This window comes from Tursiops truncatus, chromosome 2, assembly GCF_011762595.2.
Source record: "Tursiops truncatus isolate mTurTru1 chromosome 2, mTurTru1.mat.Y, whole genome shotgun sequence".
Taxonomy (NCBI): domain Eukaryota; kingdom Metazoa; phylum Chordata; class Mammalia; order Artiodactyla; family Delphinidae; genus Tursiops; species Tursiops truncatus.
The window spans coordinates 61,355,935-61,380,119 of NC_047035.1; the positions used below are offsets into that span (position 1 = coordinate 61,355,935).

The following is a 24,185-nucleotide window of genomic DNA, read 5'->3' on the forward strand; positions in this document are numbered from 1 at the left end:
AAGTCCAAATTCCTTTAAGCATCCTTTACAAAGCTCTTCATGCCTCTCTATCCAGCTCACTTCTCTTTATTCACCTATTTACCTCTATACTCAAGCCAGGATGAACAAATTTCATATCCCCTAGAACACTGACCTTACCTTTTTTACTTAACTAGCCCCTACTCATCCTTTAGATCTCAGCATGGATATGAGTTTCTCTAAGAAATCTGACCTGTTGTTCAGATTAGGTGATCCTCTCATGTGTTCCTATAGTACTCTGACCTTCCAACTGGACAGATGTTAAGCGATTTTTTTTTTCACCATTTGATCTCTAGTGCCCAGAAAAGGATTTAATAAATATTTGTGGAATTGATTAATTAATTACTGGTTCCATAGGCTTGCTTCATGTGGTTCTTAATTTTTTTAATGTTTTAATGGTTGACTAGAATCTCTGTGATTGGTATGTGCCCTGCAGAATATAAACTATGGATATGTAGTACTGGTCTGTAGTTAACTGATGTGGCTTCCGGGTTGATTGCTTTGTGAACACTAAGAGTAATAAAAAGCCTAAGATTTAAAAAGAAAATGAAAGAAAGAAAAGTAAGCAAAAATAACTCTGATGAATTATTCTCTTCTGGAAGGAGATTTTACATTGACTCTCATTACTATGGCACCATTGTGGATTTCAGCAGTTTTCCTGGAATACTAGAAACAAGTGCTACTGGACTCCCCCCTGGTGGATGAATGAACATTTGCTTGTAGTGAAATAATCCTTGAAAGGAGTCATTCATTCAATAAATATTTACTGAGCAACTAGACATATATAGTACCAAGTACAAATTAAATGCTTGAGGATACATCAGTAACCAAAGCAGATAAAAATGTTTGATCTTATAGAGGTTTTGCTCACTACGCTATCTTTAGTGCCTGGAAGAACGGCTTTATATTTGTAAATTGATTAATTAATGTTACTTAAGGCCTGCTTCTAATCTGAATCTTTCTTTACTTCCTTACATCTTGATAGCCTTCCATTCTAGATATGGGATTGCATGGCAGATGCATAGAGAAGGAAGAAGGAGAGCTGTAACACAATCCTCCTGGGGGTAACCTCTACATCTCTCCTATTTTCCTTTATATCTCTGATTTAAAACCATTTTTAGGGACTTCCCTGATGGTCCAGTGGCTAAGACTCCATGCTCCCAATGCAGGGGGCCTGGGTTTGATCCCTGGTCAGGGAACTAGATCCCACATGCCACAAGTGAAAGATCCTGTATGCTGCAACTAAAGATCCCGCAAGCCACAAGAAGATCCTGCATGCGGCAATGAAGATCCAGCATGCTGCAACTAAGACCCGACACAGCCAAATAAATAAATAATTTAAAAAAAAACAAACATTTTTACCATAATTTAGTGTAATCAACAAACGCTAGCTTGTGAAATTTAAAGCAGTTCTCTTTATAGTGAATAGAGTTATAAGAAATGATCTTTTATCAGAATTTTGTTCATGATTTTGGCTACGGTAATTGTAGAGAAATGTTTTTCACACACACCAGAATGATTCCTTATGTTTTAGGAAATTACACATGTGCTGTATACATCTTATTTAAAAGGAAATCAATCTGTTAATCATTTTGTTATATTTTTTAGCAGTTGCTCTTTATAATATGTGAAAATTGAAGACATGAATAAAATCAGTCCAAACTTCTATCAGAATACTTTATCTACATGTTTTAGGGATTATGAAGATAAAAGTAAGGTTATTGTTTCTTTGAGAGCTAAAGAACTCAGTAAAGCATTGATTCAGGTTTCTTCAGAAGGGAACACTTGGTTTATCAGCAGTCTGATAACACTAAAACATGCCTTATAGCACATTTATAGGCATCAGAATTCTTTCAAAAAAATGTAGCTAATAATCAGGATGAATGTCATTTACTTTTGTTTTGGTCTCCAGGAAATATTGTTTACTTTGCTTTAAAATTTATGTGAGTCATTTTGGTTATATGCCTTTTTTAATTAGGTTGAAGGAAGCAATCACTGGGGAGAAAGCGGAAATCAATTCTGATCTGATATTGATAGCTACTGTGCTGTAAACTGTGTGTCCTTTCTAATTAAATGTAAACATGTTCAGTTCTAAAGTCCAGCAGCAATGACACCAGTCACTAGGAAAGATTGCCTAAGTACTTACTGCTCAACTGATCTGCCTGGCCTTTATTTCTTTCATAGTTGTGCTTGTGCAATCATTGCTGGGGTGAATGCTGGTTGTAACTGACTTTTTTTAGGTCATCTTCAGAGAAAATATTTGACAAGAATGTAGAGTGCTCTGTAATACCTAAAGTTATTTATTAACTATGTCCTTCTGATAGCTAATCAATGGCATTGCACAGAGTCAAATTTGTTACGCCAAACTGCCCCCCTGCCCAAAGCTGAGTCTTGGTAAATATTTAATGGCAGTAGAGGTGTTTTGCTAGTTATCAAACTGATATGTTAAAGGACTCTTAAAAGCAACTTTATCTTGCCTTCCCTTCCATAAATGATTTGCTCAGCAATATAGTGTGTAGGTGTAAAAGCATCTGGCTTTCATTTTACTGAGTATCTTGCTCAGAAAAAGACCAAGTAAGAATAAACATGAAAAAATGCTCATTTTAATCAGTACTCTGTCACTTAAACATAAGAGGGGAAAACAAACCACCAACAAACTTCTCTCCTTGGTAAAATGCCAACTCAAAGCATAAAACAACCCAGCTCCTTTCACTGTACTAAACACTACACCAGACTTATTCAAAATCCATTGTACAGCCGCCGTCATCAGGAAATGTTATAAAGTTTCTGTTGCTACAGAGTTGCTACGTGCTCTGTAAAGATCAGAAGACGTCTGGATTTTTGGTTTTTATTCAACACAGTAAAGGTTGGGTTTTACATCTTTACCTTTTAAATTACTGAATTTTAGGCCCTCTTGTTTCACTTACTCTAACTCCTGGCTGGGCAGGAAAAAATGGCAGTTTTTTTTTTTAAATGTGGAAGAAATCTCTTCAGACTTAAGTTTTATTAGAATACTTGGTAACTGTTTAGAATCTTTCTAGAAATTAGGCTGATTTAAAATTTCTTTCACTTATTTAATTCTTATAGATTTTCAAGGAAGTTAACACATTTTTTATTCTGGCCTTCCCCTCAGTCTAAAAATTTAACACTAAATTGACTACTCAATACTGTCTTATGAAGTATGAATTTTAATAGCCTAAATCTAGAAGGTCACAAAATTATTCTCCTAAATATCAAATAAGAATGGGTGACTCAAAGCACTGTACTGAATTAATGGCCCTTTACGATGCATCCTACATCAAAAGGGTTTTCTTTATCGAAAATAAAGAAAAAAGTGTGAAAGTAAAAAGTTTAAGTTCTCAGAATGGAAAAATATAACAAATGTGCTAGATCTGAGGTGGAAACACTGGATTTCACAATCCTTGGATGATCTGTTTATTTACTTTGTGGTGGTCTGAAAGGAACGTTTATACATTTTTTTGCCTGACATGGCTAGTGTATAGAAGAGAAATAGCCGCCTACTATCAGTGACATGAATTTTTAAGATATTACTGATGGGCCAATTGGTATGAAGCCAAGGTTTCTCAATTTTTCCTAAAATTCTTTCTAAGAGTTATTTAATAATATGGTGCTTTGAGAGAGCAAGGTACCATACTCCAACTTTAAAAGGAGTTTCATTTTGTACATTGCTGACCTCTGTATATTAAAGTTTGGAAAGATGGCATAGAATATGTATGTTTTTAAATAAGTATTTCTGGTTTATGTCTCTTGAAGACATGTCTATATTCATTTTGATATCTGATATTTTATGCGATATAATGGCATTTCCTTACTTCTCAAAATTTGGCCAGGGACCCAGGTCAGACCAGAACTAGGGGCAGGCTAGCAGGTACATGTCTGGGGCTTCAATTTTAAATGGTCACAAAAACCTCACCGGAATAAATTTAAAATATGGGGGTCAATAACTCATGTTGCACAGGTAACCAATTACTCATGTAAATGAAAAAATGTAAATTGGGTTACTGCTGCTAAATAGATGGGTACCTCAACTGGAAATTTAAAACAATTTTTTTTGCTGTCTCTGATACACAATTACATATTATAATGTATGACAAATCAATCAATTACACTTTGCCAGCCAGCTAACTTCTGAAACCATATAATATGGGGTGTGATGCCATAGGTGATTTAGTTCTAATATACTTCTTCAGAAACTGTCTGGTTTGGGAAGTTGCAAAAGACATATAGAAGAAGCTATGGCAGTACATAGTAGGGGCACCTAGCCCAGACTGACTGAGGGGTAGAGAGGAGCTTCTTAGAAGACATGTCTAATCTGAGTTTTGAAAAAGGAATAGGAGTTGCTCAATCAAACAAAGGTATATAAAGGATGTTGTAGCTAAAGAAGGTCATGTGTATCAGCATGGTGGTATGAGAAAAGCTTTGATGAAAATATTTAACTCACTATAGACTTGCAAATATGTCCAGTCCTAAAGAGAAACCTTCAGATCTTTGTAAAGTAGGGGAGGGAGAGGAGATTATTTTCAGAGGGAAAGAGAGTGTTCTCTTACTTCCAAGTATTTTCTGAAACTAAGAGAGAGGATAACTGATGCTCTGAGTGCAGTAAGGTCAATGTGTGGCAACTCTTTGGTCTGGTTGAGGACATGCTCATTTTTACTGTCATCACTCATTCATTCAACAAATATTTATAGAACATCTACTTTGTGCTAGACGTAGTTCTAGGCATTATGGATAGAGTAATGAATGAAACAGATCAAGATCCCCACTCTTCTAAAATTTTTGAGAATGAAGTTTACTTGGCTTTATTTAGCAAAGACCCACCTGGCAGGTGAGGTCCCTTCCTGGAGACCTAACATACAGTCCTAGTCTGAGAGGCTCTCATCTGTTTTCCACTCTATCCTCTATATCAAGACTCCCAGATACCAATTCTTTGGTTTTTAAAACTAATGCTTTATTTCAAATCTTGTATATATTTTCATGGTGAGTCCTCTTTTTATATTATATGTATCTCTGGAATAGATTTTCTGTCAACAAAGTATATCTTGCTATAATATGTCCTTTTTAAAACACCAAAAAGAATATTAATTACAATTTTAAAGAACAATTCAATTGTAAAAACAATTCCCTGAAGGTAGCCTGTAAAGTGAGTTTTTATATATCCATGCTTATTTTCCAAAAGATTTGATATTTTTATAAGAAAAAACATTAGGATGAACTGAAATATTTTGATAATAAGAAAAGGTCTGAAATCATTAATACTAGATTTTGTAGTATCCAACATCCATCTATATTCTGGTAATCACTGCCCATAAGAGATTTACTTTGAGGAGAGACAAACATAACTTCTAGGTCTCTTAGAAGTAAATCATCAAAACAAACAAACCAACCAATCCAACAAACTGACAGTTAAATGATATAGCAGGGAAATCTTTACTGTCCTTACAGTCCAATATTTAGCTAGCTTTGGATTGAAATAGTGGATTAAGACAAGATGTACTGCTGCTGAGCTTATTGTAGCAAAGAATGTTAGGCTCCTTTCAATAAGCAAGGTTGTATTTCCTTTATCTGAAAAATTCATAGCTGCAACATGCTTGTTTTTCATTTAATAAGTTCCTATTGTGGGTATGTATAGAACTTATCTGTAATACAAATATAAACATGGGCCCAACTATAATTTGTTCTTCACTTGGGGAATATGTATCTGACCTTGTTCACTACTCAAGAAAATATCTGCTAATTGAAAGGTATTTTCAACTAGGAAAAAATATAAAAAAGACTGATTTGGATGGGTAAAGGACTGAAAGCTGGACTTCAGTTTATTTTATTCAGTTTGTTCCTGCTATGGGTGTAGTAAATTCATAAATAAAGAGCTACCAATATTAATATAATATAGAAGAAACCTATATTTTCATCTACATGAGACAGGGCTTCTGCAATAATATTGTCAGCATATATTACTTTTTTTGGTAACTTATTGAAACATATTGCAAAACAGAATATAATAAATGATTATTTTAACGAGAAAATTACATATATATGGATTACATCTGATTTGGTAAACATGAATTTACCAAATTTGAGCTATTAAAGGGATCATTCACAACACAATGAAATAAATTTTAAAACTTAAAAACATGTACTTTTCAAGAATAAGACATTTCTAAAAGTGTACCCGTTTCAAAAATGTCTGAGTGTCTATGATATACCAAATATACTACTAGCCCAAGTGTTACAAACTGAATAAGAGTATGTCTGCCCTTAAGAAATTAAGAATGCAGTTGAGAAGACAGATAATTATACTACAAACAGAGCAGAAGCAGGCCTAATTTGGCTGGTGAATGGGAGGTGAGGATGGTAGTAGGTTATTTAGAAGAGAACAATTCCTAAAAAAAAAAAAAAAAAAAAAATGTAAGCAAAAGCCTACTGGTGAATCAACTATACTCCAATAAAAACTTAAAAAAGAACAAAGCATACTGGTGAGAAAAAGAACAGCATGTGGGCAACTGTAAGCAGTTTGTTGTGGATGGGGTCTCAACTAGATGGCAGGAAGAGGGCAAAGATGACACTGAAGAGGCAGTCATGGCGGAGGTCATGCAGAGCCCTGAAAACTATGACATTATCCTGTGGGGATGGAGGACCATTACTGAAAGGCTTTAAGGAGAGAAATGGCAGCCAGGAGTGGGGAATGGACCCGAAGATAGCAAAACTGGCTGCAGAGAAATTATGTAGGGGGCTATGTCAGTAGTTTCAGTGAGATATAATGAGAGTCTGAATAGGGTATTGGTAACCATGATAGAAGAGAGACAACAGATTCAAGAAGTATTTAAGAAGGGAAATAGATGAATTTGTTGACTCAGGCATTTAGAAGGAAGAGCAGTTTTTTAAATAAAGTTGCTGCCTTCAGTTTCAGACATTCTGAGTTGGGGTGCCCATGAAGTATCATCTGGAAATGTCCAGCAGATAGTTTTCATACATAGACTGAAGCTAAAGAGAAAAGTCTGGGCTGTGTATCTGCATTTGGGAATCATTAGCATACAGGTGGGGGCTAAAAATCAGAGGAATAAGTAGAGGCAGTCCAGGGAAAAGATTTCTAAAATAATTATCACAAACAATGAAAAAAATTGCTGATAGACAGTTATAATAAAAATCATAGACATTTTTCCCCAGGAGAGACAGTGTCTTTTTTCTGATATTCTAAGTGAAATAATAATAAAAAATATTTATCAGCTACCTCCTATGTGCTCAGTATTGAGAGAAATAAGAGAAATGTAAGACTTATTCCCTAGTTAACACTGCCAATACTTTATTTCTCACATACATTCATATATAGATGCTTCTTCCGCTAGCTTCCGTATCACAACAGAGTACTTTACATTTTCATTCTGTTATTATCTTGGGACACTTTTGTTACCCTTTGCCAGCAACAGGATCAAAAGCAGTGATTAAGAGGTGAAAAGAGCATGGGGTTTGTGGTCAAAGGCCCTGGGCTCTTCCATTTACAATCTGTATGCTTTTGGGCAAATTACTTAACTGAATTTTAGATTCCTTAATTTTAAGACAGACAATTTGCTTACTTCACGCAGTTATTATGAGGATCAACTTAGATTATGATGATGAAAGAACTCTGCCAAAAGTAAAGCTCTATATAAGTATTAGCTAAAACCATCACTACACCTCTGCGGTAGACTACCTAGACAGCATGGGAAGTGAGGAGTGGAAGATCCACATCAAAGTTGGCAAAGAAAACTGGCCCTGTAGAAGGCCAAACCTGGGAAGCACCCTGAAGCCTCTAATCCAGAAGGAGTGAGACCTGGAGCTATGAGCATTGTTCTGGTCAGAGAGCATGGAGTCATGAAGAGCCAGCAGACAAAACACAAGGTGCCTTGGATCAGCAGGTAGTTATACTGGGGCAACTGTAGGACCTAGTGTGGAAATATCTTATGTTATTTATTCTAGGTCATAGCTAACTAGAAACATTTTCCAGATTCTGACAACTGGCTGTTGAAAAAAACTCTCTTGATTATAACAGTGTTTGAAAGCATCTCTTTAAAAATAACAGAATTCTTCAAATCACACATACGTGAAAAAAAATATCTGGGATTATGGCCTAAATGACAGACATTCAAATCTTGAATTTTGGGGAAAGGAAAAGAAAGTGATGATACTATTGAGTAACATCAGTATTCACCAGTGGAATAATTCTGACTAAAGACCCTAGACAATTTCAATAATTAAGAGGTAACACTGCATATGCAAAGAACACTGGATTTGGTTAGAATACCTTGGTTCTAAACTATCCTTGTCACTAACAAGCCATGATACCTTGGTTAATCCTGTTTAACTTTTCTAGGACTGATTCTAAATCTGTAGATAAATATGAAAATGATGCCTATTGTTTTACTGAGTGCTTTCAACGTTTTAGGCACTCATTTGGGTATTTTACATACATTATACCTAATTTGTACAAGAATGCTGAAAGCTAGTTATTATTTCCATTCAAAATGAGAAACTGGACACTAAAAAGGCTAAGAAATTTACCCAAGCTAGTAAATGGCTGAGTCAGGGTTCCAATCACAATATATATTCTTCCAAAAATTATGTCATATGATTTTCTCAGGACTCTTTCAGCCTTAATATTTTATAAGACCAATGTTTAATCAAGTAAAATGAGTGCAAGTACACATTCTAAGTTCTTTTATGTAGGATATCAAAGATTAGTTATGGGATCCAAAGAAAACTACCGAGCCTCTCCTTGTTTCACTTTTTAAACCATTTTTATAAAGATAGTAACTCATGGGCTTCCCTGGTGGCGCAGTGGTTGAAAGTCCGCCTGCTGATGCCGGGAACATGGGTTTGTGCCCCGGTCCAGGAGGATCCCACATGCTGTGGAGCGGCTGGGCCCCTGAGCCATGGCCGCTGAGCCTGCGCGTCCGGAGCTTCTGCTCCGCAACGGGAGAGGCCACAACAGTGAGAGGCCCGCGTACCGAAAAAAAAAAAAAAAAAAAAAAAAAGATAGTAATTCATGAAATTAATTATCTCACAAGAGGTAGGAAATAAAAAGTGCTTATGACCTTGATGTGGAAGACACAAAGAATAATAATATATAATTGCCTATCATACATCTAAGAAATCTGAAGTTTTTTTAAATTAAAAAAATCAGTTTTAATGCTCTATGTATGACCTAATAATAAAGATTATCAGATGGGAATTGAAGGAAATTTCTCTCATTGGTAAGCAAAATGTACATGCTAACATCTTTCATTTTCCAATCCATTACTGCAGCTTTTTAATACCGCTGCCTGGTTTCTGAAATGCAATTCCTTAGAAGGCCATTTCACCAAAAATACCTAAGGAATAAAGCTTAAGGAAGAAAGAATGAACATCCTGCTACTTGACATTAATCCCATTAACTCAGAGATCCTAACAGACAGACATGGCATTACTCCTAACTGGAAGGCATTGAAATAAAAGCACAGGGCTTTAAAATTAATGGGAGTTGCACAACTGAAACACTGTATGTCAACTTGATAATATGCCCCTAAATTATTGTTCACGGAGAGTGCCATTCCTCTGTTTAATCAAGAGTTAAAGCATGTGCAGTAATTCCCTATTTTCATAATATTCTTTCTGACAATAAAGATAACAACTACAAGAGCAGTTTTTAGCTGGCTAAACCTGATGTACTGGTTTTGTTAATAAAAAATTCATGACAATTAATGAAATGGATCTATTAGGACAGTCCCCCAAAGTAGTACAGCTGCCCCACCTACAAATGAACTTCTCATGACCTATATTATTCAGAAAGAACTGTAGTAACTTGCTCTAAAAATTGTTACATACAAAAGGTTCACACCAAATCAAAGCATTATTCAGAATCTGGCAAGACAATTCAAGAGAAGAATGTTTGATATGGCCACCTTTAATCAAGTTTTAATTTGCCGTTCATATTCACGAGACTATTTCTCTAATTAATGCTTTTCTACTATATTAAATTATAATGAATGCAAATCTACATTTTAAACATCATTTTAAGATATTAACAACTAACACTTGGCTGAATTCCAGATTTCATACTTTGTTATTTCAACTGCACTGAAAAGATAGACTACTGAGTAGCCATATCACTTTCTTTTCATCTCAAGTCCTTAGTGGTCAAGTGCTAGGCAAAGAGAACAGACAAAAGAACTTTAAGATTAAAATGATTTGTTTGATATGCTTTGACAAATAAAAGTCAGCAGAACATTTATTTCATACAGTTTCCCCCTTAAAAATAATCCTTTGCCTGAACTAAGTCATGCTTTGTGTTTAAAATCTATTGGATGTTAATGCTTTTTCTAACATATATATATATTTTTTTCTTTCATTAAACAATTTATGACTATCAGGGAGATAATTAACTCCATTTCCATATACAAAAGTCAGAGTCTACACAACAAAGTTCATTGTACAAGAACGACACTTGTACAAAAAGGCAGGTGATGTGTTGTGTTGCCCACGATGAAGATACGGAAAACTTATGATATACAATGTTTTCTAAACCAAAGAAGCCTTGCCATATTTAATTTATCTTTAATTTAGGAATTAAAATTATTTAAAATAATCTCTACTTACACAATAGCTAATGAAGTCCACATCAGATACTAAGCCTTTTTTTTAAACTATGAAAAGACATATGATGAGAGCCACTGGATGAAGAAGAATAAAACAAGGTAAATAAACAGAAAGCCTGATCCCTCAAAAAACAGCTTAGATGACAAAAATAGGAAAAAAATTAATATAGACAGGAGAGATATGAGAAGACAACATGTTGAGTATAAAAGATCAGGATGCTATGAAAAAGGAATAAAACACAAGAAGGCATTTTTAGAGAACAAAAATTTCATTGACTAAATTAAAAGCAAGTAGAAAGGGCTTCCCTGCTGGCGCAGTGGTTGAGAGTCCGCCTGCCAATGCAGGGGACACGGGTTTGTGCCCCGGTCCAGGAGGATCCCACATGCCGCGGAGCAGCTGGGCCCGTGAGCCATGGCTGCTGAGCCTGCGCTTCCGGAGCCTGTGCTCCGCAACGGGGGAGGCCGCAGCAGTGAGAGGCCCGCGTAGCGCAGGGAAAAAAATAAAGCAAGTAGAAGGACGTGACTTCATAATATGAATGCATAATGCCAATGAACTGCACAGTTAAAAATGATTAAAATGGTATACTTTGTTATATATATTTTACCACACTTAAAAAAATGAATGTGTGAACTTTTATGCAATTTGCTAAATGGGAGAATATTTCCCAGAAAAATTCCTTTTAACCAATAGCTGTGGTGGAAATTTTGTATCTACAAACAACTTATTTTTATTCTTGGAAATGGAAACCTATTTAAAAGCAACAATGAGGAAGGAGACTGCATTATTTATACAAATAAATGTTTTCAACCCATTGACAAAAAAAAAAAACTTGAAAAAAATTTGAGGAAATTTCTAAAACCATGTATCAGAAAAAAAAAAAAGAAAAATATTAATCAGTCCAGAAAGTACAACATCTGGTAATTAGGAAACCAGAAAGAGACATAAGAAAGAAAGAAACAAAAAGAGGAGAGGAAACTCTCAAATAATCTTAAGGAGCATTTCTCAGGGATGAAAGACAAGACTCTTCCAATTGAAAACATCTATAAGTACGGAGTACAATAAATGAAAGAAGATCCACTCTCAGTCCCTCCCTATGAGATTTCATAACATCAAGGTGAAAAAAAAATCAATATCTTTCATGAAAAAAAGTCTACAAAGGAAGACTGATTTGAATCATTATGGAATCAGTTACTGGAAATAGAAAAAGAGAAGAGTAATACCTTGAAAGTTTTGAAGGGATGTAATTTTGAAATTTAACTTCTATATTCAGAGAACTTAACCATCTACCCTGTTTGGAAGTTACTTGAACAGGAAATAAAGCAAGAAAGCAGACATGGAATCCTAGAAACAGAGAAACCAACCCATTAGAGAAGTGAAGAGAATTCCTAGGATGACAGCTGTGAAGCAGCCTAGAGAGCAACCAACAGGTCCAATTACAGCAGGAGGATGGAGGGCTCTGCTGAAAAAGGGAACTACAGAAAACAGAAAGTAAGAGTGACAAGATGGAAAAAAGCTGAAATAATAAAGCACAAGATGCAAGAAAAAGAAAGGTAATTAGAAATTTCAGACAAGATGAAACAACTGTAAGAGAAAGTCATGGCTCAAGTAAGAAAAAGACACAAAATACGGTATGATTTTAAGTACCTGATGGAGTTTAAAAAATCCTTTTGTCTTGATCCAAAGAACATTCTTCTTTGGCACAGGGACTGACAAATTCAACCCAAAGCAAAGGAACCATAATTCTTGAACACCACATGGCCAACATAGTTAATAACATTGCTTTCTGTTTTTCAAATAGGAAAAATTTTAAAATCTTAACATCATCTGTATATAAAGCAATAAAGAATTTCATTACTAATTCCACTGAAGGACAGGTGGAGAAAATAAAATAAAATTCAAATTCTTTACCTTCATTCAACTTGTTGAACACTTTTTTAGGACAACTGGGACAATAAGAGTTCTTTACAGATCTATTTCAATGTTTTCTAGAAGTCTACATTTTGTCAGTGATTATACTGATAAACATAATTATTTAAAATACAATCTGAGTGAATGTTTGCCTTATTTTAATATTTTAACAATTGTTTGTGGATTATCTCTGAAAAAGATTTCTTCCATTTTAAAAATTGATAATATCAGTGACAGAACCCATTAACAGGGAGATTAAAAGAAAGTGAAAGAGAGCTATTGATTCTTAGAAATGACTTTGACATGGCAAAAATTTCATCCTGTCTGATCAAGTACCAATATATGAAATGAGAAAAATACTCCTCAGGTGACAAAAAAAAGAATGTGATCTCACTGCTATTCCCTTCTTTGCTGGCATAAACCAGATTTATTTTAAGGTAGTCTTTGAGAATGTCTGTGGAGACATATATGAGTTAGAAAATAAATATGTAAAAATAAATACCTTTTATACCCCAATAAAGATGTTAAAAAATAAATAAATAAATAAATAAATACCTTGAGGAATACCTAAAGGAACATGTCTGTCATGGAATGTGAACATAGTATATATTAATTAATAAATATTGACAAATGCAAAAACTACAAGTGATCTTCATACACATGAAAGAGTCAGCAGCATACTGATTCTGATATCTGAGATCTTTTTGTTCTTTTAGTATAGTTAACAGTGTAAAAGAAGACTTTCAGTTCTCTAAGATCCCTTTAAGAAGTTTTCCACTCCTTGCACTCCTGATTAACCCCACCCCACTGATTTTAAAAGGCAACAGCATAGCAAACAAAATTAATTTCCTTGTAAAGATCTTAAGACTATTTAATATGTAAGGAATAAAATGAACTAATAAGACTGAAAACTGTTAATGATTTTTCTGGTTGTTATTATTTATTGGCAAATCAAACAATCTTTTTTTTTTTTTTTTTTTTTTTTTTTTTTTTGCGGTACGCAGGCCTCTCACTGCTGTGGCCTCTCGCGTTGTGGAGCACAGGCTCTGGACGCGCAGGCTCAGAGGCCATGGCTCACGGGCCCAGCCGCTCCACGGCATGTGAGATCCTCCCGGACCGGGGCACAAACCCATGTCCCCTGCATCGGCAGGCGGACTCTCAACCACTGCACCACCAGGGAAGCCCTCAAACAATCTTTTAAGAAAAAATGGTCAATATAGTTTAATCAAAAAGAATTTTGCTATGTATTAGAACTTATTTATAATAATATCAACATCAGTAATATCAAACAAAAATAACTTCCTGCTAGCAACACTGTGGGCAGTTTATAAATAAACTACTTCAACAGTAGAACTTAGACTAGTTTCAAACAAAGCAGCATATATAGGACACCTTGCTTCACATTCTTGTTTCAGAATATGAGCTGCCTTCTGCAATGATACTTCTGTCCTACATCAGCCCACACTGGTTATTGCTGCTCTTGCTATAGTACAGAGAGGCTGTCCCCTTTAAAAGGAAGATTTGCCAGTCTTGAAGAGTTATAAAGGACTATTAGAAGCTAACTGGGGTTTTCTCTCTAGTGAGGGATTGAACTAGTATCCTGAAACACAGCTTTGAAGTATTTAATTTTCTGTGGCTCAGACTATTTTTTTGTTTTCTTTTTAATTTAAGAGCATACCCAGTTTGCAGCCAAGTGATGAGGGAGGTATTCTTTAATACAGCCTACTCCTTTAAGGATTGTTTTATAAAATCAGCCATCAGGAGTTCTGAACTTTACCTGCAATCTTGCTCTTCCGTGCCAATGGTCAAGTCATCTTACCTCTCTGGTTCATCTATCAACATTAATCACTGACTATCTACCCATACATTGAAAAGACAGGTACCAATATCCTTTAACTTTTTTGAGCAAAATAATGTCACATTGTATCTCTCTATATATATTTTTAAAAGGGAGCTCACTGGGATGAAATATTAGGGTAAATGAATATGTCATGTTGACTCTAGCTGCCAGTGGGAGTAAAATGCAAATCAGCGGCATCAACAAACAGTATTGAATTATCCACAGGCACATATCATTGTTCTGCTTCTTGTTGCTCTATCTAAGTTTAACATGTTCTTATGCTTGCCACTTCTAATAAAATACAAATGCAATGACACAAAGAAATATCTGTAAAACTATTAAGCAATTCAGAGCCAGGTAAGTGTATCTGGAAGCTATGATTGTAAAGTTACCCAGATTGACTCAGTGAAATGAGGGAACTAGAATCTGTCTAATTAGGTTATATCTTATTGAAGCTAAAATATAAAGTTTGTGTAGCTTTCTAAAAGTGTGATAATCATCTCTCACTGAGAGTAGAGCTAGAAACCAAGAGAACTAGTCTAATCATTTATTTATTACACAAATAATTATTTAGCACCTACTATCAGACAGACAGTATATTAGATGCTGGAATAAAAATCCAAACAAGACAAAGTCCCCGTCAAGGTAATTTTTGTGAACGATGTGAGGGTTAATGTTAATTTTTTACATATAGCTATCCAGTTGCACTATCACTATTTGTTGAATAGACTTTCCTTTTCCTGTAAACTGTCTTGTCTTCACCACTGAAAATAAATAGGCCATATATGTCTGGGACTCTATTCCAATGATCTACATGGTACTTCTATCCTTTCACCAGCACCAGTGTCTTCATATCTGTGACTTTATAGAATATATCTTTCAATCAGGTAGTATAATTCCTCCAATGGTTTGTTACATAAAATTGCTTTGGCAATTCTAAATCAATTGCATTTTCATATATATTTTGGAATTAGCTTGTCAATACCTATAATAGTGGTATAATTTTTATTAGGATAGTGTTAAATCTGCAGATTAATTTGGAGAGAATGAATATCTTAGCAATACTGAAGACTTAGAAAAGTCTTCCCATTTATGAACACTGTGTATTTCTCCATTTATTGTACTTAGGTCTTCCATAATTACTTTCTGCACTCTGCAGTTTTCAGGGCACAGTGTTAGATTCATCCTTAAATTTTTCATAATTTTGAATGTGATCATAAAAGAAACTAAAAACTTAACTTCATTTTCTAACAGTCCATTGCTAATAGATAAAAATACAATTGATTCTTATTTATACTGACCTGAATTCACTTATTCCAGTAGCTTTTTTGAAGATTCCTTAGGATTTTCTATGTATACAATCATATTGTCTATGAATAAAGGCAGCTTTATTTCTTTTCAATTTCCAATGATTATGGGCTTCCCTGGTGGCACAGTGGTTAAGAATCCACCTGCCAATGCAGGGGATACGGGCTCAAGCCCTGGTCCAGGAAGATCCCACATGCCATGGAGCAACTAAGCCCGTGAGCCACAACTACTGAGCTTGTACTCTAGAGCCCGTGAGCCACAACTACTGAGCCTGCGTGGTGCAACTACTGAAGCCTGCATGCCTAGAGCCCATGCTCCGCAACAAGAAGCCACCACAATGAGAAGCCTGTGCACTGCAACGAAGAGTAGCCCCAGCTCACCACAACTAGAGAAAGCCTGTGCACAGCAACAAAGACCCAACGCAGCCAAAAATAAATAAAAATTAAAAAGAAAAAGTTTCCAGTGATTATGACTTTCTATGGGAAGTTATATTGAAGTGGTGAGTGAACTTCCCTGTCTTGTTCCTGATGTTACATAGAAAGCACTGAGTCTTATATCATTAAATATGTTAGCTGTAAGTTTTCCCCTAGATGTTCTTTATCAGTCTTTATGCTTTTATGAGCAACTGCATGGGTTTTAAATTTTATCACATGCTTTTCCTATATCCACTGAGATAACTGTTTTTTCTTTATGTCGTTAACATGGTGAATTACATTGCTTTTTAAATGTTAAACCAAACTTGCATTGCCACCTGGTCACAATGTAATGTCCTTTTTATATACTGTTGGATTTGAGTTCCTAATTTTTGTTGAGGATTTGGCCTGTGGTTCTGGTTTTTTGTAATGCCTTCACCTGGTTTTTACACTAACGTAAAATTTGCATAATCAACGAAGTTGGGGTGTATTCCTATCTCTTCTATTTTCTGAGACTTTATGTTAAGATTGCTTATTGTTTTCCTTAAATGGTTGACAAAATTCACCACTAAAACACTTGGCCCTAGCATTCTTTTGTAAAATGTTTTAAACTATGAATGCAATGTCTTTAATAGACATAGGGCTGTTCAGTTTTCGTTTCTTCCTATGTCAAGTATGGGTTTACTTCTAGACTCTCAACTCTACTGAATTTATCTAGATATCTATCCTTAAGCTAGTACCACACTGTTTTAATTACCATTGCTTTGTGGTAAGTTTTAAAAACAGGAAGTGTGAGTCTGCTTATTTTTTTATTTTTCAAGACCGTTTTTGCTATCCTGGGTCCCTTGCCACCCCATAAGCAATCTCTACAAATAAGACAGGATTCTGACACGAATTACGTTGAATCTCTAAATTAATTTGGGGAATGTTGCCATCTTAACAATATAGTCTTCTTATCCATGCACATGGGATGTTTTCCATTTATTTTCTTTAATTTCTTTTAACAATGTTTTATAGTTTTCAAGGTGTATGAAATGTATTCCTAAGTATTTTACTCTTTTTGATGTTATAAATGTTGTTTACTTGATTTCATTTTTGGATTGCTCATTGCAAATGTATAGAAATACAACTCATTTCTGCATATTGATTTTGTATTCTGCAACCTTACAAAACTTAGTTTTTAATGAATTTCATAGGATTTCCAAAAATATGATCATGTAATCTGTGAACAGAGATAGTTTTACTTCTTCTTTTCCAATCTGGAAGCCTTTTATTACATTTTCTTGCCTAATTGCCCTCACTACAACATACAGCACAATGTTAAGAAGTGGTGAGGGTGGACATCTTTGTCTCATTTGTGATCTTAGGGAGAAAACACCCACCCTTTCATCATCAAGGGTGTTACCTGTGGGCTTTTCAGAGATGCCCTTTTTCAGATTGAGAATATTCCTTTCTATTCCTATTTTGTTGTGTTTTTTGTTTTTAATCATGAAACGTTGTTGGATATTGTCAAATGCTTTTTCTGCATCTCCTGAGGTGATCGTATGGGTTTGTTCTTTATTTTATACCGTTTATGTTTACTTTTATATTAATGCATATGCGATATGTATATGGATATGATGGTTAACTTTATATGTCAACTTGGCTGGGACACAGTGCTCAAATAGTTGATTGGACATCCTAGATGTTTCTGTAAGGGTGGTTTTTGAATGAGATTAACATTTAAATTGATGAATTTTGAGGAAAGCAGACTGCCCTCAATAATGTGGGTGGGCCTCACACAATCAGTTGAAGGTCTTACTAGAACAAAGACTGACCTCCCATAAGCAATAAGGAATTCTAGCAGTAGATTACCCTTGGAACCAAACTGCTACCATGGCCCTTCCCTTGTTCTTCAGCCTGATGGCCTTTGTACTTGAACTGCAATATCAGCTCTTCCCTGGGTCTCCAGACTTCCAGGCTATCCTTAAGATTTTGGATTTGTCAGCCTCCATAATCACATAATCACACAGGCTGATTCCTTAAACTAAATCTCTCTATATATGTACACATCCTATTGGTTCTTTTTCTCTGGAGAACTCTAACTAATATAGATTTTGGTACCAGGAGTGGAGTTATATATATAACAAAAACCTAAAAATGTGGACATGGCTTTGGAACTGGATAAAAGGTGAAGGTTGAAAGAGTTTTGAGATGCATGTTAGAAAAAGCCTATATTGCCTTGAAGAGACCGTTGGAGAAAATACGGATGTTAAAAGGTGATTCTGGTGAGGTCTCAGATGGATTCGAAGAACGTGTCTTTAGAAATTGGAAGAAAGTTGATCCTTGTTTTAAAGTGGCAAACAACTTGGCCGAATTGTGTTCTAGTGTTGTGGAAAGTAGAAATTGTAAGTGATGAACCTGGATATTTAATTGAAGAGATTTCTAATACTGAAGGTGTGGCCTGGTTTCTCCTCACTGCTTAGGATAAAATGTAAGAGGAGAAAGATCAGTTGAAGGAATTGTTAAGTAAAAAGGAACCAGAACTTGAAGATTTGGAAAACTCTCAGCCTATCCATACTGCTAAAACTGAGAAAGTGTGTCCTGGAGAGAACACTAAAACAGGACATAAAGTGATTGCAGGTGTGACTCATGGATCTAATCAGCCATCTCAGCAGAAGCTAGGAATAGACATGGGATTATATCAGGAGAAACACTGCCAGTCTGAACTAAGGGGGACAGAGACAGGACAAAATGAAGGAAGGCTGTTGGACTTCTGAGATTCTGTAAGATGAGACAATAGAGATATCCATCTTGCTGCACAACATGTGTCATCCTTCAAGAAAGAGAAGAACAACCCTAGAGGTGGTTCAGATATCAAGAGGGCTGCCACTATAAAAACAGAATTACCATATGACCCAGCAATCCCACTCCTGGGCATATACCCAGAGAAAACCATAATTCAAAAAGACACATGCACCCCAGTGTTCACTGCAGCACTATTTACAATAGCCAGGTCATGAAAGCAACCTAAATGCCCATCGACAGACGAATGGATAAAGAAGATGTGGTACATATATACAATGGAATATTACTCAGCCATAAAAAGGAACGAACTTGGGTCATTTGTAGAGCCGTGGATGGACCTAGAGACTGTCATACAGAGTGAAGTAAGTCAGAAAGAGAAACAAATATCGTATATTAACGCATATGTGTGGAATCTAGAAAAATGGTACAGATGAACTGGTTTGCAGGGCAGAAATAGAGACACAGATGTAGAGAACAAACGTATGGACACCAAGGGCGGAAAAGTGGTGGGGTGGAGGGTGTGGTGTGATGAATTGGGAGATTGGGATTGACATATATACACTAATATGTATAAAACAGATAGCTAATAAGAACCTGTTGTATTAAATAAATAAATTAAATTAAATTAAAAAAAATAGGGCTGCCACTCCCACTACAGGTCCAGGGGGAGAGGCTGTCTCCTCCTTAGTTTTAGGGGGCCAGGCTCCCACCAAGGGTGAAGTGGTAACACTGCCAACCCAGAGGGCCTGGAAGTGGGTCTGCTTCCTCACTGGGCCTGGAGAATAGAGCACTGAGCCAACGAGGATGATTCTAGAGCCTTAAAGTCTAATGGATTCTGCCCCGATAGGTTTTGGACTTGACTGGGAACTGTGACCCCCTTTCTTCTTCTGATTTCTCCCTTTGGAATGGAAATGTCTAACCCTATGTTTGTCCCACCACTGGATTTTGGAAGCAGATAACTTGTCTGGTTTCACAGCCGGAGAGGAATTTTGCCTCAGGATGAATCATACCTTAAGTTTTGCCCACAACTGATTTAGATGAGATTTGGGACTTAGAGTGATGTTGTAATGGGTTAAGACTTTTGTGCTATTGGAATGGGGATGAATGTGTTTTGAACGTGATAAGGATGTATATTTTGGAGTGTTATGACTGAACTGTATCCCCTCCAGATTCATATGCTTAAGCCCTAACTCCCACGTAACTCCCAGTGCCTCCGCATGTGCCTGTTTGGGGATACAAGGCTTTTAATGAGGTAGTTAAGATGAGGGCGTTCGGGTGGGCTCTAATACAACCTGACTGGCGACCTTATAAAAAGGGATCAGGGCATACAGAGATAGACATCAGGGCTGTGTGCACACAGAGGAAGGGTCATGTGAGAGCGCAGCGAGGTGGCCACCTGCAAGTCAAGGAGAGAGACCGCAGGAGGAATCAGACCTCTGACACCTTGACCTTAAACTTCTAGTCTCCAAAACTGTGTGAAAACAAATTTTCATTGTTTAAGCTACCTAGCCTAAGGTATTTTGTTATGGCAACCTTATTAGCAAAATAATAAAGTGTATTCCACTTATTGATTTTCAGGTGTTAAACCAACTTTGCTTGGTCCATGGTAAATAATTCTTTTTATACGTTGCTAGGTTCAGTCTGGGTTTTTCTTAGAATAAACATAACATGAAATATACTATTAGTGACATTTAGTATATTCACAATGTTGTACAATCACTATCACTATTTAGTTCCAGAACACCTTCATCATCCCCAAAGGAAATCCTGTATTCATTAAGCAGTTACTTTCCATTCCTCACTATCTCCAGGCCCTAGAAACCACTAATCTGCTTTCTGTCTCCATGAATTTGCTGATTCTGGATAATCCATGTCTAAAAATCATGCAATATGTACCTTTGTATGTGGCTTTTTTCACTTAGCATGTTCATTAACATTGTAGCATGTATCTGCATGCTATTCCTTTTCATGGCTGAAAAATATTCTATTGTATGTATATACCACACACTGTTTATCTATTCATTAGTTGATGGACATTTCAGTTTTTTCCACCTTTTGGCTATTGTGAACAAATCCGTTATGAACGTTCATGCACGAGTTTTTGTTTGAGTATCTGTTTTCAGTTCTTTTGGGTATATACCCAGGAATGCTGGGCAGTATGCTAATTCTATGTTTAACTGCTTAAGCAACCACCAAACTGTTTTCTACAGTGGCTGCACCATTTTACATTCCTACCAGCAAAGTATGAGAGTTCTGGTTTTTCTGCATCCTTGCCAATATTTGTTATTTTCCATTAAAAAAATTATAGCCATTCTGGTGGCTATAAATGTTAACTTTAATGATAATTAGAACTTTGCTGGGGGACTTCCCTGGTGGTCCAGTGCTCAAGAATCCGCCTTCCAATGCAGGAGACGTGGGTTGGATGCCTGGTTGGGGAACTAAGATCCCACATGCCTCGGGGCAACCAAGTCCGTGTGCCACAACTACTGAGCTCGCGCGCCTCAAGGAGAGAGCCCGTGTGCCGCAAACTACAGAGCCCACACGCCCTGGAGCCCGCAGGCCACAAAGAGAGAGAGAAAACCCGCACGCCACAACTAGAGAGAAGCCCACGTGCTGCAACTGGAGAGAACCCGAGCAGACCGTGCACTGTAATGAAAAGATCCCGCATGCCTCAACAAAGATCCCGTGAGCTGCAACTAAGACCCGATGCAGCCAAAAAAAATAAGGAAAATAAATAAATAAAATAAATAAATATAAAAAGAAAACTCTACTGTATTTTGAGTTAGTTTATTATGAGACATAGCTCTGTGACTGTGTACACCTGGAGGATCTTCTTTCTATCAGTATACTCCCATACTTGAAATGAATTCACTGTATTTCTATTTAAGGTTCATCTCAGAGACTATTTTATGACAGTTCCATGATTCCATATTATACAAAAATTCATGATAGTCTTCTGAATGGGGGCCAATACACCTCTTTTATGTGATTCCAAACTCTAGTTTCAGTTCATAGTGGGTCAAATTTTAAACAGGCATAGTATATTTATTTTAGTTTTTACCTTTTACCAGCTGTGAGGAATATGAAAGAAGCTAAGAATTAGTGTTAATATACAGATCAAGAACAATGAGAGAAGTAGTAGATAATGCAGGAATTAATAGTATAATATATAGTATAAGAAACTGGCATAGAATTATTAAGTAAAATACTTTTAAAAAAAAAATACTGTATAGCTAGTCACAGGAAAAAAGTTTAGAATTATACATTCCAAAATATCATGAAAGTGGTAGCGGAACTAAAGCTCACTTCTATTTTTGTAATTTTGCATTTTCTACTATAAATGTTATAAATAAATTTTTCTCTTTCTTTGCACAAAATAGATAGCATGCACTTATTGCTTTTTTCTTTCATAGGTTGACTTAACAACCTGTTTCTAATTTCACAAAATTACTGATGAATATCATATAATAACCTGTAAAAAGGAACATGTGAAGACTGAAGTGAATGATGTATGTTCTAAAAAATTAGACATTCTCTCTATATATATACACACACACATACATACACGCATATTAGAAGTATAAAAAATGGTAACTTGAAAAGTTCATTCAATGCTAACTACCTCATGAGATGAAGATGCAATCAGCAAAATTCTCACTGTGGAAACTCTACAGAACTAAGAAACCAGTTTTTCAACAAATAAATTGTAACAAAAAAATATAAAGGTGTAGTGGAAACATACAGATTAAAAAAATATGTATCAGGGCTTCCCCGGTGGCGCAATGGTTGAGAGTCCGCCTGCCGATGCAGGGGACACGGGTTCGTGCCCCCGTCCGGGAGGTTCCCATGTGCCGCGGAGCGGCTGGGCCCGTGGGCCATGGCTGCTGAGCCTGCGCGTCCGGAGCCTGTGCTCCGCAACGGGAGAGGCCACAACAGTGAGAGGCCCGCGTACCGCAAAAAAAAAAAAAAAAAAAAAAAAATGTATCAACCAACTGCAATGTGTGGACCTTATTTAAATCCTCATTAAAACAAATTAATTAATAAGACATTGCAACATAATGAGACAACTGAAAGTCTGAACTCTGGATATTTGAGGATATTAAGAAATTACTGTTAAATTGTTTCTAAGTGTATTGATGGATTATAGTTATTTTTTAGAGATATATACTATAATATTTATAGATGAAATTAAATGGTATATGAGATTTACTTTACAATAATGCCAGAGAGTGTGTGTATGTGCATGAAGGTGTGGATGGAACCAGACTGACCAGGAGTTGATAGTTCTGGGGCCAAGTGATGGGAATATGTGAAATTCATTCTTTCTTCTTTATATATATTCAAAATTGAAAAATTCATTTAAGCTTTCAAAGTGCTTTAAACTTTATGTAATTAGAAAGTATATTTCTTTTGAGTATAAATTTTATTTTTAATGTTTTTAAGAGAAAGATCCGGAGTCCCAAGGCTCTGTTTCCCTAGGGAATACAGAATCAAAACTGAATGCAAGCAAGTTGCAGGGAAAAGTATATAGTAAAATTCCATGTATGTGAAACACCAAATTTATGTATTTTATGTGTATACACATGCCTAGGAAAAGGTAGAAGAATAAATTTTAAAATGCTAAAAAAAAAACCCAACAACTGGATGCATGTTAGCATTCAAATTTCTGAAACTTTCTCTCAAATCCATAGTGTAACACAGTATGTTCATTACAACTTCTTCATTTTTGCTTTTACTGTTCTAGGCTAGAATGCCCTTCTTCCTCCTCCTCTCTTTCTTTCAGAATCCTGTTTGTTCGTACCTCAATTCCCAAGCATTCCATAAAACTTTGTTTATTTCAGTCTGCAATAATTTCTCCCTTCTGTAACTTTCTATGGCAATGCCAAATTATTTTATTTAACAGCATATAATCTTATATGCTCATTTTGAGTATACTTTTTCTTTCTTTCTACTTAATTATAATTTATTTGAGGGTAATAATTGCACCTAACCCTTTGTTACTCTATTTTCTATAAAAGACTACACAATTCTTTGCATAGAGTAGGCTCTTAATAAATTCATATAGTACTGAAAATGGCTATTTGGTTAATGATTAGTTCTAAATATAGTTAATGTTATGTTAGTGATTGTGCTAGGGCACTGATAAAATAACAATACCTCAACATATAAATAAAAATAAATGATTGTGGGGATAAAATTACTTTCAAGCATAGTATTCACCTTTGTTGTCTGACATATGATATAATGCTAGAGCTTAAAGGTTCTTAAAAAAAAATTCAGAG

At 35.7% G+C, this 24,185-nt stretch overlaps 1 protein-coding gene across 8 annotated transcripts in view; it reads right to left on the reverse strand.

The window, feature by feature from the left end:
* Window positions 1-24,185, reverse strand: part of MIPOL1 (mirror-image polydactyly 1) — a 315,627-nt gene that overhangs the window by 76,191 nt on the left and 215,251 nt on the right. The window lies entirely within an intron of this gene.